Source organism: Lactuca sativa, chromosome 1, assembly GCF_002870075.4.
Source record: "Lactuca sativa cultivar Salinas chromosome 1, Lsat_Salinas_v11, whole genome shotgun sequence".
NCBI classification, from domain to species: domain Eukaryota; kingdom Viridiplantae; phylum Streptophyta; class Magnoliopsida; order Asterales; family Asteraceae; genus Lactuca; species Lactuca sativa.
In genome coordinates this window covers 78,670,063-78,686,946 of record NC_056623.2, presented here as the reverse complement: position 1 = coordinate 78,686,946, position 16,884 = coordinate 78,670,063, and the positions used below count along the sequence as shown (strand labels likewise).

Genomic DNA, 16,884 nt, shown 5'->3' with positions numbered 1-16,884 from the left:
GGCTCACTGGTAAACTTCTGTGCATCTACTAGGATAACGTGTGAAATTAAGCCAATTTGTGTCCCATAGATATCCAAGAAACTTTAGTCCAATTTGCTTCACAATAATACCTATACATGTAATAAGATATTGATATAAACTTACCCATGATATATTCAAATGTTCATCATGTACAAACGAGATCACCCAACCATCATCTTCTTCAAGACCATCGGGCTTCGGCACAAACACAACACTTGAACAAAATGTGTTTTAAGTGGGACCCAATGAGGAGGATACTTAAAGCGAGCAACATCTAAAACAAATTCCATGTCTCTTCCATCATGATAACCACCAACAGGCGAAAAATGGCCACTACCTGTCTGTAATAGAAAAACAACACAAAGCACTCTAATAAGCTCCTTTGATCACCAAACCACCAAATGGCTTAAAACTTGCCTATTTAAAAGTTGCTCTGTTATATGATGAGATCATATGACAATCATTAGAAGTAGAACATGACAATTACTAAACTCAAGAAAAAAACTAATTTTAAATACATCGAGATTCTGTGTAAAGAACTGACCTTCCCCCAATCTTTAGTAAACTAAAACTCGAAATCGACAAATATTCAATAAAGGAAATCAGTTTCTAGATTCCTAGCAACTCTAAACAATCCAGAATCACCAGAAAAAAAAACCCAAACTATGGTGATAGGAAGGAGGCAGAAGTGGTCGGCGGTGAAGAAGAAGGAGGACGAAGTTGGGTTGATGTCGAATTGTGAGATGGAGGTGCTATGGTCGGCCAACCGAGCAACCATCTACATTTAGATAGAGGAGCACTTACATGTTAGCGGGCGGAGCAACAACCTCCTACCATTACCACCGTCTCTAGTCTTCTTCATCACTGAACCACCGTCTGATCCACTCACCTCCTATCAACCGTAGATAAACCACCACCGAAGCCTCAATGCTCCCCCCCTTCGTTCTTCAACCTTGCCTCGCTGTAAAGAACTACTCCCATTACCGTCACCCCGAAACCGGAAATCCCATCCCCATCACCGGATTTTTGAAAATCATTACAGAAACCAACACTGCAACAACAGGCTTGGTGTCAGCAACAATCCTTGAACCACCGGGAAGATGATGACCAATTGCAATCGTTTGAAGCGAAGCAGATGACATAAAGATGGATTAGGTTAAAATTGATCCTACAACGATTGATCAGATCAGTCGTATATAAAAGGGGGATTAGGTTAAAATCAAACGTAACTAGCAAAATTATAGAGAGTATTTGCGGAAGTTATTTCTCAAATTACCTAGTTACCCTTATTGATTTATTTAATTATTGTTTTTTCTATTAAATTTTGATTGGTCCATAACACAATAATTACTTTAAACACCTGAACTAATCTCTCTCTCTCTCTCTCTCTCTCTCTCTATTTATATATATATATATATATATATATATATATATATATATATATATAATATGCATTAATTACTTTCTTAAAATAACTAAAATGATTAGTTCAGAATCAATCATACATGCATACAATAGATGGTGAAAACAAAATAATCTAACCCTATATATATATATATATATATATATATATATATATATATATATATATATATATATATATATATATATATATATATATATCCCTAATAAAAGAGTAGCACATTTGCCACGTGTCAATCAATTAGAGCTTCATATTAATTATTTGTCACTTGTCATTCTAAGGTTTTTCCTCATTAATTAAATTTCCACTAATTCACTCCTCCATTTTACACATATCATACAGGTCAACAAAAAATTTATTTGTAATATCTATTGCCTAATTTATTAAATTATTAATTTTTTTTTTTTATCATTGTTCAATAATTACATTATAATTTAATTAAAATTATTTTTACCTTTCTAATCCGTGGTGCCTACGGGTTATAAACTAATATATATATATATATATATATATATATATATATATATATATATATATATATAATTTCACATTAATGAAATGTTATAAAAAAAAGTTAAATATCGGATGAAAACAATACATAAATAACTTGCTCTTTGTATTATTATAAATTATTCGATCAACCCAAGTCGATAACACGCTTTATTGGTTTTAAATGTATTATAATTAGATCAACCCAAGTCGACGATCACGTTTCTTATAAGCTAACTAGATTTTTTTAACATTAGTTAATACACTATTATTAGTATCCATTAAAGTCCAATTGTATAATCCATAAAAATATCAATGATAGCTGTATCATGAGGATGTAAATGAAGATGCTTGTATATAAATATTGATAACCGTTTACATAACATAGATATATACTTCTTCATACATGGCGAAAGATCTAGATCTAAAACCAAAGATGCTGCATTTACCTGCATTTGCACCTGCACCTTTCTACTTTTCTCCTCCTCCATCTTCATTTTCGCCACCGACCACCATTAGCACCACCACCGTCCACCAGTCCACCGCCATCACATAATCATATGGTGTGAGTGGAATAAGAGAAGAAAGGTGTAGGGCAAGTGCAGGCTAATGCAATTTTTGGGTTCATGTAATCATATGATTATCTTTTGTCTACAAAACTGTATCAGTATGATCAATTTCATGATACATGTTTAATGTGAACACTCAACCGGATTAGCAGTTAAGCGTCTCTCTCTCTCTCTCTCTCTCTCTCTCTCTCTCTCTCTCTCTCTCTCTCTCTCTCTCTCTCTCTCTCTCTCTCTCTCTCTCTCTCTCTCTCTCTCATGAAACACACAATACAAGCTGAGAGTTAACACAATGAAAAGTATAATGGATGGTTTTTTTCCATGGGCTCTGTTTGATTCAGTTTCTTCATTAACCCTTAATCCTTTTGCTAATATTCTTGTTTTCCATTTTCAAAACTTATTGACTAGTTAAATCTCATATCTCGTGTATCGGTACTAGAAATAGCCTAAAGTTTTGAAAAGATAAAATTGCAAGATGCGGAACTATGTTGCATGTGTACTTTTATAGATTAACATATATGAATTTATGTATTGAAAATGTGAGCCTTGGAATCTTCTTTTACATATAATTAACATTTGTTAGTACATATATTTGGAATATGTAGCTACAATTAATGGTGTATATCCGGCATTAAAGTAATTAATACACTTTACCAAAAAACCTTTCGCCTAGAGGTAAGAAATAACTCTTTCGTTTTAGAGGTAATAGATTCAAGTCTCGTAGGAAACATGGATGGTAATATTAGGAGTAGATTAGTTTGTTGTTTCAAATATATATATATATATATATATATATATATATATATATATATATATATATATATATATATATATATATATATATATATATATATATATATATATATATACTCTAATAAATAAGAATATTTTTACCATTTGTTATCTTCTTATTCAACATGTATGACATTTGTAGTGTTTTTGTAATTAATTGATTTACTTAATGTTTTATTTCCATTAAAATCTGTATTAAAGAAAATTTCATATGTTGCCGTTTCTTTTGCTGGTATTACGCATATCATCATATTTGCATTCTATACCATTTTTAACCGATAATCTCATATCATTTCGTAATTAATAGATTATTTTTTTATGGAATTTCAACTCACCATAAAATTATTCACGCCCATTGTTGCAATCATTCAAAGCTTTGTAAATCCGATCAATATACTTAGTCCCTCATTACAATTACAGGAAGCCCATTATGAAGTTGAAATTCTGAACTCACCCGACACCAACAACTACACCAGGTATGTAAATCACTTTTTTTAGTATGTAATCATTTTTTACGTTTGAGAAGAATCTGTGTTGTAATTCATGTTTTAAGACAAGTCTTTATGTAAAAGTATTACTTTATTTTAAACTTATTTTCTAATAAACTCGTGTAGTATACGGGTATCACACCTATTATATATATATATATATATATATATATATATATATATATATATATATATATATATATATATATATATATATTGTCCGATTCATCAAATCAATATCGAAAGCTTTTGGCTCCAATCAATCCTCTCTATATGACAATAGTTTTTGTCTATTTTAACATTTGTATCTGAACTTGAGATATTTTTTTATGTATATAAATTATTGGCCTATTAATGTGTCAAAACAATGGCTGCAAAACCATTGCCGTAAAACTACCAACACCCACAATTATCTAGTGTTTGTTCCACGTTTCACTACCTGATCACCAGTATTACTTTCACCAATAGCATATGTAGTACATCCTGACATTCACATGTTTACTTTTAACCAATTAACTCATCACCGATTCCCCACATCCCAATCCCTTGTAGTCATTGTTATGTCACATAGTACCTTCATAAGTATATGTGTTTCGTCCTGTATTACACCTTATAGAAATTCAATATATAACATATTTATCATTCAAAATAGCCCTTCATTTGTCCCAATTCGCAAATGAACTTGGAAATTCTTAAGGTAGCATGAGCGTGGCTATTCATCAATTGAGGTTGTTGTAATCACATGACGCCACACTCTGATATCTTTATTGTTGGTGCATTTTATCATTTTGTGTATATGATTAATACTTCATGCAAATATCGTTTTGTTGTAATCATAACAAATATGAAACTCTTATCTTATTGTACGTTATATTAGTTGTTTATCTAGCTAGTGTGGATATTTATATTAAAGCATAAAATGATGATGAGTAGATAAATGGATCCTTCATTTTTATAAAGGATATTGCATTTGGATACATAAATTTTTTATGAAGCGATGAACACAAAACTTGGAAAGAAAACTAAATTTTGGTCGTATCAAGCCTCAAATTGCCATAGAACGACCGGACAATAAAATATATTATTTGGGTAATATGTGGATATTAGTTTATATATAGTTATTGATTGCTAAAATCATTATTTTATCATCAATTACTAACATGCATTAACTTTCATCGCGTAAGTCAAAGTTCATTTCAAAAATCTAACATCATTTCATAAGAAAATTAAGGGGATCAACACAATGATTAGAAATTTATATATACCTTAGAGATGTTGGAAATTCACCCAAATATGTTAACTCTTATAGAAGCTTAAACAAATGACCAATATGGTACCAAAAGCAGACACTAAAATTAAATACCAATTCGTCTCACACAAAATATTGGTGCAAAATAAAGTTTAAAAATGATATGGATTTTATGTATTGTAAATGTGAGCCTTGGAGTCTTCTTTTACATATAATTAACTTTTTTTAGTATATATATTTGGAACATGTAGCTATAATTAACGGTATATATCTGTCATTAAAGTAATTAATACAATTTACCAAAGGACCTTTCGCCTAGCGGTAAGAAATAACTCTTTCGTTTTAGAGGTAATAGATTAAAGTCTCGTAGGAAACATGGATGGTAATAGTTAGGAGTAGATTAGTTTGTTGTTTCAAATATATATATATATATATATATATATATATATATATATATATATATATATATATATATATATATATATATATATACACTCTAATAAATAAGAATATTTTTGTCATTTGTTATCTTCTTATTCAATATGCCACATGTAATTTTATTGAATTTTTGAATAAAAATATCCACATGTATGACATTTGTAGTGTTTTTGTAATTAATTGATTTACTTAATGTTTTATTTCCATTAAAATTTGTATTAAAGAAAATTTCATATGTTGCCGTTTCTTTTGCTGGTATTACGCATATCATAATATTTGCATTCTATATCATTTTTAACTGATAATCTCATATCATTTTCTAATTAATAGATTATTTCTTTTATGACATTTCAACTCACCATAAAATTATTCACGCCCATTGTTGCAATCATTCAAATCTTTGTAAATCTGATCAATATACTTAGTCCCTCATTACAGGAAGCCCATTATGAAGTTGAAATTCTAAACTCACCCAACACCAACAATTACATCAGGTATGGAAATCACTTTTTTTTTGTATGTAATCATTTTTTACGTTTGAGAAGAATCTGTGTTGTAATTCATGTTTTAAGACAAGTATTTATGTAAAAGTATTACTTTATATTAAACTTATTTTCTATTAAACCCGTGTAGTACACGGGTCTTACACCTAGTGTGTGTGTGTATATATATATATATATATATATATATATATATATATATATATATATATATATATATATATATATCGTCCAAGCAGTGGTGGACGCAGACTGTTTTAGTAGGAGTGCCTCTTGTACTTCAAGCGAGTGCATCTAATAGAAAAAAAAAATTACACTACGTGCTGGAAATTAAGCAGTGGCCTAGGACCCCAAATGGCCCACTAAGGTTCACCACTGCGTCCAAGTCATCAAATAAATATCGAAAGTTTTTGGCTCCAATCGATCCTCTCTATATTACAATAATTTTTGTGTAATTTTAACATTTGTATCTGAACTTGAGATATTTTTTATGAATATAATTATTGTCCTATTAATGTGTCAAAACAATGGCTGCAAAACCATTGCCGTAAAACTACCAACGCCCACAATTATCTAGTGTTTGCTAATCACCATTATTACTTTCACCAATAACATATGTAGTACATCCTGACATTTACATGTTTACTTTTAACCAATCAACTCATCACCGATTCCCCACATCCCAATCCCTTGTAGTCATTGTTATGTCACATAGTACCTTCGTACGTATATGTGTTTCGTCCTGTATTACACCTTATAGAAATTCAATATATAACATATTTATCATTCAAAATAGCCCTTCATTTGTCCAAATTCGCAAATCAACTTGTAAATTCTTAAGGTAGCATGAACGTGGCTATTCATCATTTGAGGTTGTTGTAATCACATGACGCCACAATCTGATATCTTTATTGTTGGTGCATTTTATCATTTTTTGTATATGATTAATACTTCATGCCCATATCGTTTTGTTGTAATCATAACAAATATGAAACCCTTATCTTATTGTACGTTTTATTAGTTGTTTACCTAGCTAGTGTGAATATTTATATTAAAGCATAAAATGATGATGAGTAGATAAATGGATCCTTCATTTTTATAAAGGATATTGCATTTGGATACATAATTTTTTTTTGAAGCGATGAACACAAAACTTGGAAAGAAAACTAAATTTTGGTCGTTTCAAGCCTCAAATTGTCGTAGAACAACCGGACAATAAAATATATTATTCGGGTAATATGTGCATATTAGTTTATATATAGTTATTGATTGTTAAAATCATTATTTTATCATAAATTACTAACATGCATTAACTTTCATCGCGTAAGCCAAAGTTCATTTCAAAAATCTAACATCAGTTCATAAGAAAATTAAGGGGATCAACACAATGATTAGAAATTTGTATATACCTTAAAGATGTTGGAAATTCACCCAAATATGTTAACGCTTATAGAAGCTTAAACATCATATGGTACCAAAAGCTGACACTAAAATTAAATACCAATTCGTCTCACACAAACTGTTGGTGCAAAATAAAGTTTAAAAATGATATGAATTTTATGTATTGAAAATGTGAGCCTTGGAGTCTTCTTTTACATATAATTAACTTTTGTTAGTATATAATTAACGGTGTATATCTGTCATTAAAGTAATTAATACACTTTACCAAAGGACCTTTCACCTAGCGGTAAGAAATAACTCTTTCGTTTTAGAGGTAATAGATTCAAGTCTCGTAGGAAACATGGATGATAATAGTTAGGAGTAGATTAGTTTGTTGTTTCAAATATATATATATATATATATATATATATATATATATATATATATATATATATATATATATATATATATATATATATACTCTAATAAATAAGAATATTTTTGCCATTTGTTATCTTCTTATTCAATATGCCACATGTAATTTTATTGAATTTTTGAATAAAAAAATCCACATGTATGACATTTGTAGTGTTTTTGTAATTAATTGATTTACTTAATGTTTTATTTCCATTAAAATCTATATTAAAGAAAATTTCATATGTTGCCGTTTCTTTTGCTGGTATTACGCATATCATCATATTTGCATTATATACCATTTTTAATTGATAATCTCATATCATTTCCTAATTAATAGATTATTTCTTTTTTGGAATTTCAACTCACCATAAAATTATTCACGCCCATTGTTGCAATCATTCAAAGCTTTGTAAATCTCATCAATATACTTAGTCCCTCGTTACAATAAGCTCATTATGAAGTTGAAATTCTGAACTCACCCGACACCAACAACTACACCAGTTATGTAAATCACTTTTTTATATGTAATCATTTTTCTCGTTTGAGAAGAATCTGTGTTGTAATTCATTTTGTAATTCATGTTTTAAAACAAGTATTTATGTAAAAGTATTACTTTATTTTAAATATTTTCTAATAAATCCGTGTAGTATACGAGTATCACACCTACTATATATATATATATATATATATATATATATATATATATATATATATATATTGTCCTAGTCATCAAATCAATATCGAAAGCTTTTGGCTCCAATCAATCCTCTCTATATGAAAATATTTTTTTGTCTATTTTAACATTTGTATCTGAACTTGAGATTTTTTTATGTATATAAATTATTGTCCTATTAATATGTTAAAACAGTGGCTGCAAAACCATTGCCGTAAAACTACCAACACCCACAATTATCTAGTGTTTATTCCACGTTTCACTACCTGATCACCAGTATTACTTTCACCAATAGCATATGTAGTACATCCTGACATTCACATGTTTACTTTTAACCAATCAACTCATCACCAATTCCCCACATCCCAATCCCTTGTAGTCATTGTTATGTCACATAGTATCTTCATAAGTATATGTGTTTCGTCATGTATTACACTTTATAGAAATTCAATATATAACTTATTTATCATTCAAAATAGCCCTTCATTTGTCCCAATTCACAAATGAACTTGGAACTTCTTAAGGTAGCATGAGCGTGGCTATTCATCAATTGAGGTTGTTGTAATCACATGACGCCACACTCTGATATGTTTATTGTTGGTGCATTTTATCATTTTGTGTATATGATTAACACTTCATGCCAATATCGTTTTTTTGTAATCATAACAAATATGTAACCTCTTATCTTATTGTACTTTTTTTTAGTTGTTTACCTAGCTAGTGTGGATATTTATATTAAAGCATAAAATGATGATGAGTAGATAAATGGATCCTTCATTTTTATAAAGGATATTGCATTTGGATACATAATTTTTTTTTGAAGAGATGAACACAAAACTTGGAAAGAAAACTAAATTTTGGTCGTTTCAAGCCTCAAATTGCCATAGAACAACCAGACAATAAAATATATTATTTGGGTAATATTTGCATATTAGTTTATATATAGTTATTGATTGTTAAAATCATTATTTTATCATCAATTATTAACATGCATTAACTTTCATCGCCTAAGCCAAAGTCAGTTCATAAGAAAATTAAGGGGATCAACACAATGATTAGAAATTTATATATACCTTAGAGATGTTGGAAATTCACCCAAATATGTTAACGCTTATAGAAGCTTAAACAAATGACCAATATGGTACCAAAAGCAGACACTAAAATTAAATACCAATTCGTCTCACACAAACTGTTGGTGCAAAATAAAGTTTAAAAATGATATGATTGTCACTTAAAACGCCGAGTCAACATGGGTGAACGAAAATCAAATAGTGATTAATGGGTTCCATGCAACATGATATACGAAAAAAATAAGGATTTTACATCCTTATTCATTCTTAATACTTGAATATTTATAAAAAGTTACCAAGATCAGTAGTCGTATTGATTTTACGGGCGTGTTCGACAAAAGTAGCTGGTAGCAGGTAGCTTGTAGTTTGTAGCATTTTGTAAAACGCTACATGAAGTAGCATTTGGATTTGGAGCATTTTGATTAAACTAAACGCTAGAAGCTTGTAGTTCCAAACGAGGTTTTCTGTTTTAAACGGAGCGTTTTGTCAAACGCTAGAAGCTAGAAGCTCTTAAACGCTCCGTGCCGAACACGCCCTACATCCCCTGTCACTTTTTTGCTTAAGTTTGGTATTGATCGGATGGAAGATGAGAAATTTGAGAGGTCCTCCTCCTTTAGTTCCACAAAATTCTTCCTCTAGTGATGAGATGCATCCAATTTTAGCTCTTTCGATGCCAAATCTTTGGCTACTAAATACAATTATTTTTAAGATTATTTAGATGCTTATTGTTAGAAGTTAGGGAATAATAAATAACAATAAATACAAACTTGGATAGATTAGAGAATTGTGTTTTCAAGCACTTTCAAATTTGTGATTCGTTCCTTTTGTCTTGGGTACACGAATTCATAAGTGGGATAATCCAAGAATGAACCAATCTGAATTACAGACCTAATTTAGATTGTGAAACACAGAATACCTTACTTGATCTGTTCTTGAGAGAGAAAAAATTCAAATAAATATATTTCGAATATATGAGATTTTTCCAACCCTTTTCTTGGAACATTCATATCTTATTTATACATGTAGGAAAATTGGTTAAAATCGGTTAAACCAAAATTAACGCCAAAATACGGTGGTTATTAAACAAAACCGATACCTACATCATGATTATGTCATCAGTGGGTTTTGGCGGGCAAATGCATGGCTGGAGTCCTACCAGATATAGAAATCCTTTTAGGGGCACTGCCCCTAGATCTGGTACCCAGGGACGCTGCCACCCTTGTATCCCAAACTCATATTAATCACTCCGAGTGTGCACCCAGCACCTCCAACCTCGGTGAGTGAAATAGAACTCAACCTATCTCAATATTAATAATAAGTATACTAAAACATGTTGATAATACTAAAATCACTAACATTCTTCCCCCATTTTAGTATAATCCTTAATTAACTAAAAGCAAACACAAAAACAAACACATGTATTAATGAAAATATCTTGAATATTGGATTTTCACATTAGTACAATACACATTTCAAGTACTCGAGAATCAGGTTGTCCTAAGGATTGAACCCTTCAACTCATTTGAGTAACCGAAGATACTATACACATAAGTAAAACACAATATCTAATGTTTCATACTTGACACTATTACAACCATGTGTCTAATCCGTTCATGAATTCATAAAAGCCTAGCCCAAGCTTTCTGAAGCGGTAACACTTCATCTTTAAATAGGTAGTCCTTCTATATCATGTACCTGTTAATGCACATTTTCAAAAGAACTATTAGGAACTTAATCAACCTACTTTAACTCTACAGGTTATAAGCACATACCTTTTGATGTAGTAAAATAAATGTTCTTCAATCTCCATAAGCAAGCTTTCCACATTGAATTCAACTTCTAACATTATATTAGAATGGAATTGGGTATCTCACCATAGTGATATCAAGTGGACCTTAAATCCATCCCCACAACAGACTTCTTTACCAAGTCTCTACCTAATCCCATCATCAAGTGATCATCTAATTTTTGTTGAGATCAAACAAACTCAACAAAAATGATACCATGAGTAATAAGCTCACGTAACATGTTGTGCCTAACACCAAAACGTCGCGACTTTCCAATTCCAGGGTGACAACACTATGACAGTGTATAGAAATAGGTGATATAGGCTTTGGCAACACAAGAATTTCATTGATCAAATTCCTTAACCATTCTGCTTCTTTCCCAATAGCTACAAGGGCTACAAATTTAGATTCCATAGTTGAATTTGTGATGCATGTTTGTATCCTAGAAGCCCATGAAATGGAACCTCCACCAAGAAGAAACACATAACCACTTGTAGAAGGGCGATCTTCAACATTAGTGATCCAACTAGCATCTGAATATCCTTCAATAACCGAAGGAAACCCTACATAAGCCAAACCAAAGTCCATGGGTTTCTTAAGATACTTCAGAACTCTCATAACTACTTATATGTGATGAGTACTAGGACTGCTAGTAAACCAACTTAGCTTTCCAATAGCACATGCAATATCAGGTCCTGTGTTGATCATAACATACATCAAACACCCAATGACCTTTGAATACTTAAGTTGAGAAACTGGTTCACCACTATTTGGCATAAGTTTCATACTTAGATCAAAAGGAGTACTCACAGGTGAACAATCAGAACAATTGAACTTCTTAAGCACTTTCTCAATGTAATGAGACTGTGAAATAAAGATTCTTTGATGTTCACACTTGATTCTTATTCCAAGAATCAGTTCTGCCTCCCACATGTCCTTCATGGAAAATGAGATGATAAAAACTATTTAGTCATATCAACTTGCCTTTGATCAGTACCAAAGATTAACACATCATCTACATATAAGCATATGATCACTTCTTTACCAGACTCATCAAATTTACTATATACGCACTTCTCTGATTGATTCAACTTGAAACCATGTGACAAGACAACATCATCAAAATTTTGATGCCACTCTTTTGATGCTTGTTTTAGCCCACACAATGATTTAACCAACATGCACACCTTACGTTCATTTATAGGCATAGTAAAACCCTAAGTTTGTTTCTTTTGGATTTAGTGTCTAATCCCATAACTATAAATGGGATGTACTTGACCCGATTATAACATGATCCTTTTGGGTTGCCTTCACCAGTGCAATTTGATAGGATGGACTTTTGAGAATAAGGCTATTTGTGATTTATTAATATATTATAAGTATAATATATTAATTTAGAAATCATATTATTTAATTAGTATTGATCAAAAATTAATTTAGTGATCAAAAGAAACTAATTAAATATACGGGGACTAATTAAGTAAATCAATAATTCTTATAGTGTGGGCCAAAAAATCATGGTTAATTAGGAAGGGCTAAACCAATGTGATAGTCCATGGAAATTCCATAGAGGTTTAACCCATGGAGACTAAGTAATATGAAAGATCATGGTGCATTAGGGTTTGTAAAGATGTAACCCTAGCATTCGTTACACTATAAAAGGAATCCCCTAGAGCCAAAATCATGGTACCTATCATTCTAAGAGTTTGATATTGATTTTGTGTTAACTAGCTTATTCTCTAAAGTATCCTCTTGCATTTGGTGTTTGTGACACATTAGAGGCATCACACTTGAGGTGCTAAAGCTTTCAAAGGCTAAGAACTACAACTACATCAAGAGGTATTCATCTAACTATCAGTTTTGTATTGTATATCCTCCATTGTATGCTTGTTAGGATGTATGCTTTGGAAAATTGAAAATGCATGTATGATTATAGAAAACATAGATCCAAAGCATCTAGGGTTGCATGTGCACCTTAGGAGTGTTATAGTGCTTAAAACCCAACAATGGTATCAGAGCCTAGGATTGTTTTCGGTTATATTTGATGCTTGCTAATTTTCAAAGTTGAAAAAATCAATTTTTTGGCCTCTGACTGATAAACTCGCCGAGTCTAATGGCTGACTCGACGAGTCCACTCATTAAACGGGCAACCGACGAGTCACGATCATGCACTCATCGAGTAGATGCTCCTGGCTGTAGAATTTCGAGTTTTTGGCCAGAATTGGACTAGGATCATTACCACAGACTGTTTGTAATCATAAAAAATGTATTTTCTGATTTAGTAATGATGATCCTCATCCAATTAAAGGACAATTGTCAAATTTTAAGATAATAAAGTAATTATTTGTATTATTTGATATGAATTGTCTTGCTATATGAGTTAGATTAGATAAATAGTGTGTTATATGATAATGTGATAAGTTAAAATTGATCTAATTTGTTCTTGAAATGAGTTTTGTAACTTATCCTCAAGTTATATGAGGAGTATCATTCATGAACATTAAAACTCATAAGTTTTCATAAGTTATGGAAATGAAAAGGTTTTCAAGAGTTTCAAAAACTTTCCCTCAAGTTTTGGTATTTGAAAAGTCTCAAATTATGAAAAACACAACTCTTGTAATTGAAAGGTTTCAAAAGATGCAACTCTTGGGTTCATAAGTTAAAAATTGATTAAATAGTTTTAATTTTGAATTTTTAATAACCTAGATGCTTTGAATAATTCAATTACACCTTATGGACTTTATTAAATTAATTAAAGTGTTTAATTAAAAGAGAAGTTTAATAAATCCATAATAACATGGTTTAAAATTAATTAAATTAAGAGTATAATTTATTAATAGATTAAACCACCAAGTATTTTAAAAGTTTAAAATACACCCTTATTCTATATAAAAATTCAAAGCTTAATATATTATATATGTATAAGTAAAAAGTCAGTCTTACCATTAGTAGGTCTCATTCACGAAGCCGGACTATCAGGGGTGTGTAAGGTTACTGCTTATAAAATGGTGGTTTAATGGGTGTCCACTCTCACCCACCGCTACCTTGACTGGTGGAGGGTCGTTAGCTGAACGGGTAGGATAGGACATTAATTATCATTAAAAGTATAATGAAATACCAAGTAACTAAACATTTATAAATTCCCAATCTTAGTTACTTAGGAAAAATGTGAATTTGATGCTAACCCATGAAATTGCACATTGCACCTTATTAGTCGTTAATGGAGCGTGTGTGGTTAACCGACACACTAATCTAGGACTAATGAAGGATGAAAATAGGTAGCTCGATGTTAATCATAGATCAATGGAGCGTGTATGGTTAATTGGCACATCGCTTAGGTGATTTGTAACATTAAGTGTATCAAGCTAATTTTCATGGTTATTCACACCTTGTTTGTGATCCTCGGCATCCCAGTCACAAACCTGAAGGGCATAATCAAGATTTAAACATGTCATTGAAAATTTTAATGAATATCAAAAGATCTAGGAGTTTCAATTCATTTAAAACCTAAAATTTCATTTTCATTTTTCATGGTGGAAATTGGTAAATCGCCATTTACCTACCTTCAAATATTTTACAATTGGATTACGACATCCCTCTTCCGAATTGTAAAATATTATGTTGGGTCCTAGCCTTAATATTTCATTTTGGGTGTTATATTAAGGACTTAAATCAACTAACTTGAATTTCTCCCATTATAGATGTCTATGTCAAACAACTATGGTCTTTCTAAATCTTATGGAAAAAGTTTTCCACATGAAGATGATGTTCCCAAAAATCATACTTCACTTCCTCCACCTCCTCCAGTTATTCTCCTTAACCCACAAGTTCAAGGTCACTCGAGCTATATTGGCTACCAAACACCAAGATGGAAGGTCTGTGTATGCACATGTCTTGGACATGAAGTCACACATTGACATGCTGGGATTGTTATGAGTCGTTGTGTCAAGGAAGTTTGTTGTTTACTTGGTTCTTCAGTTACTTCCCGAGTCGTATAGTCAGTTTGTTAAAGACCGCGATGTGACCCTTATTGATCTTACCTATTTGCTAATTGCTACTGAATCAGCAATAATTTGGCGCACTGGTAATGCAATTTTGAATGGAAGATCTACTTCCCAAACTTCCATGGACATTGACAATGGCAACATTGGAAGTCCAGAAAAGCCTTCTATTCCCATTGGGAAAGAATCAAAGAGAAAGGCTAAGTATTTGATTGTCATGTGTACCATTCCAAAAGAGTCTGTGTGTTTCTATTGGCAAGAGAAGGGGCACTGGTTGCGAAGCTGCCCTGACTACCTGAGAGATCTAAGAGATGGTAGAATCAAATTGTATGGTTCTACTTTAGGTAAGCTCAATATCTAACTCTATTAAGTTCCTACTTATTGATTCTTATTACATGATGTAAAATTACATTTTGATGTTTTACAAAATCAAAGAGAAAGACGGAAGCTTAAAGGAAATAGTAAGCTGAATCTGATCACGAAGAGATGGATTTCGATCACATGGTTCGATGATCGGATTTTTGGGCTGAAGCTAGGAGTTATGATAAATTGCTCAAAAATATGTAGTAACATAGTTTTCATTTGTAATTGCATTGTAAGGAAAGGTTGTTCCACATATTATAAATAAAGAAATTTTTTGAAATTTATCTTATTTATATTTCCTTGGAATGGAATTTGTGAAAATTGATGTTTGTATGTATCTATTTTTAGCAATATGGATTTGATTCTTTTGTTTTTGGTAGTGTCTAAGTTTTCCAAATAAGGAAGGATTCTCATCACCCAAGTTTCAATTGAATAGAAACTTGGAATCGTGCAACTTGTATTGTATGATGAATGAGAACCTTCATCTTTGGGAAATTAAGACAAATTCCTTGTTCACATGTATATGTGATTCAAGTGAAGGACTAGGGGATCGGGTGCTCTTGGTTGTGCACTTGTTAGGTCCACCGCAAAGAACGATAATACTATTCGTCATGATTTACTAAAGTTTAGTAAATATGGTTATTCTTACATGATTAAGTATAATTCTGAATCATTGGAAAAGTTTCAATGTATGGCAGAACGAATAAGAAGAATCAAATTAGGCAGAAAGATAAAAGTTTCTCCAATCTGAAAAGAAATGAGAGTACTTGAGTATCGTGTTTTATGATCATCCTTATGATTATGGAACCATATCACAATTAATCCTCTAAAGTGCACTTATATGGCTAAATCGGGGATTGTTGAAATGGTTAAATCAAAAGGTGAATCATACTTCGTTTCAAAATCAAGTCTTAGATTCATACTCCAAGATTGTATATTGAGTGACATATCAACAAATGTAGAGTAAAATGTTTTCTACTCTTGTACATTTGAAATTTGTAAGTTGTGATGTTTTGGATAAGACAAACATCAACTAAGACCAATTGTGTGAAGTGTTTTCTTGATAAGAACCCACACTAACTCTTGAATATTTGTTTGTCAAGTACCGTTCTTGACAAAGAGAAAATTATATGTCAAGAGGTCAGTGGGAGTCTTAAAAGATCTTGAAAAGTTCAAGAACTAATCAAGATTAAACCTATTGTTAATCACTAGCACACGACTTGAGAT

At 31.2% G+C, this 16,884-nt stretch overlaps 1 long non-coding RNA gene across 1 annotated transcript; it reads left to right on the top strand.

Annotated features, from left to right (window-relative positions):
• The first annotated feature begins 2,097 nt into the window (after positions 1-2,097).
• Positions 2,098-6,477, top strand: LOC128133811 (uncharacterized). The gene is made up of 2 exons (XR_008232106.1): positions 2,098-2,653; positions 3,712-6,477. It is a non-coding gene; the product is annotated as an uncharacterized LOC128133811 (long non-coding RNA).
• The last annotated feature ends 10,407 nt before the right edge of the window (positions 6,478-16,884 follow it).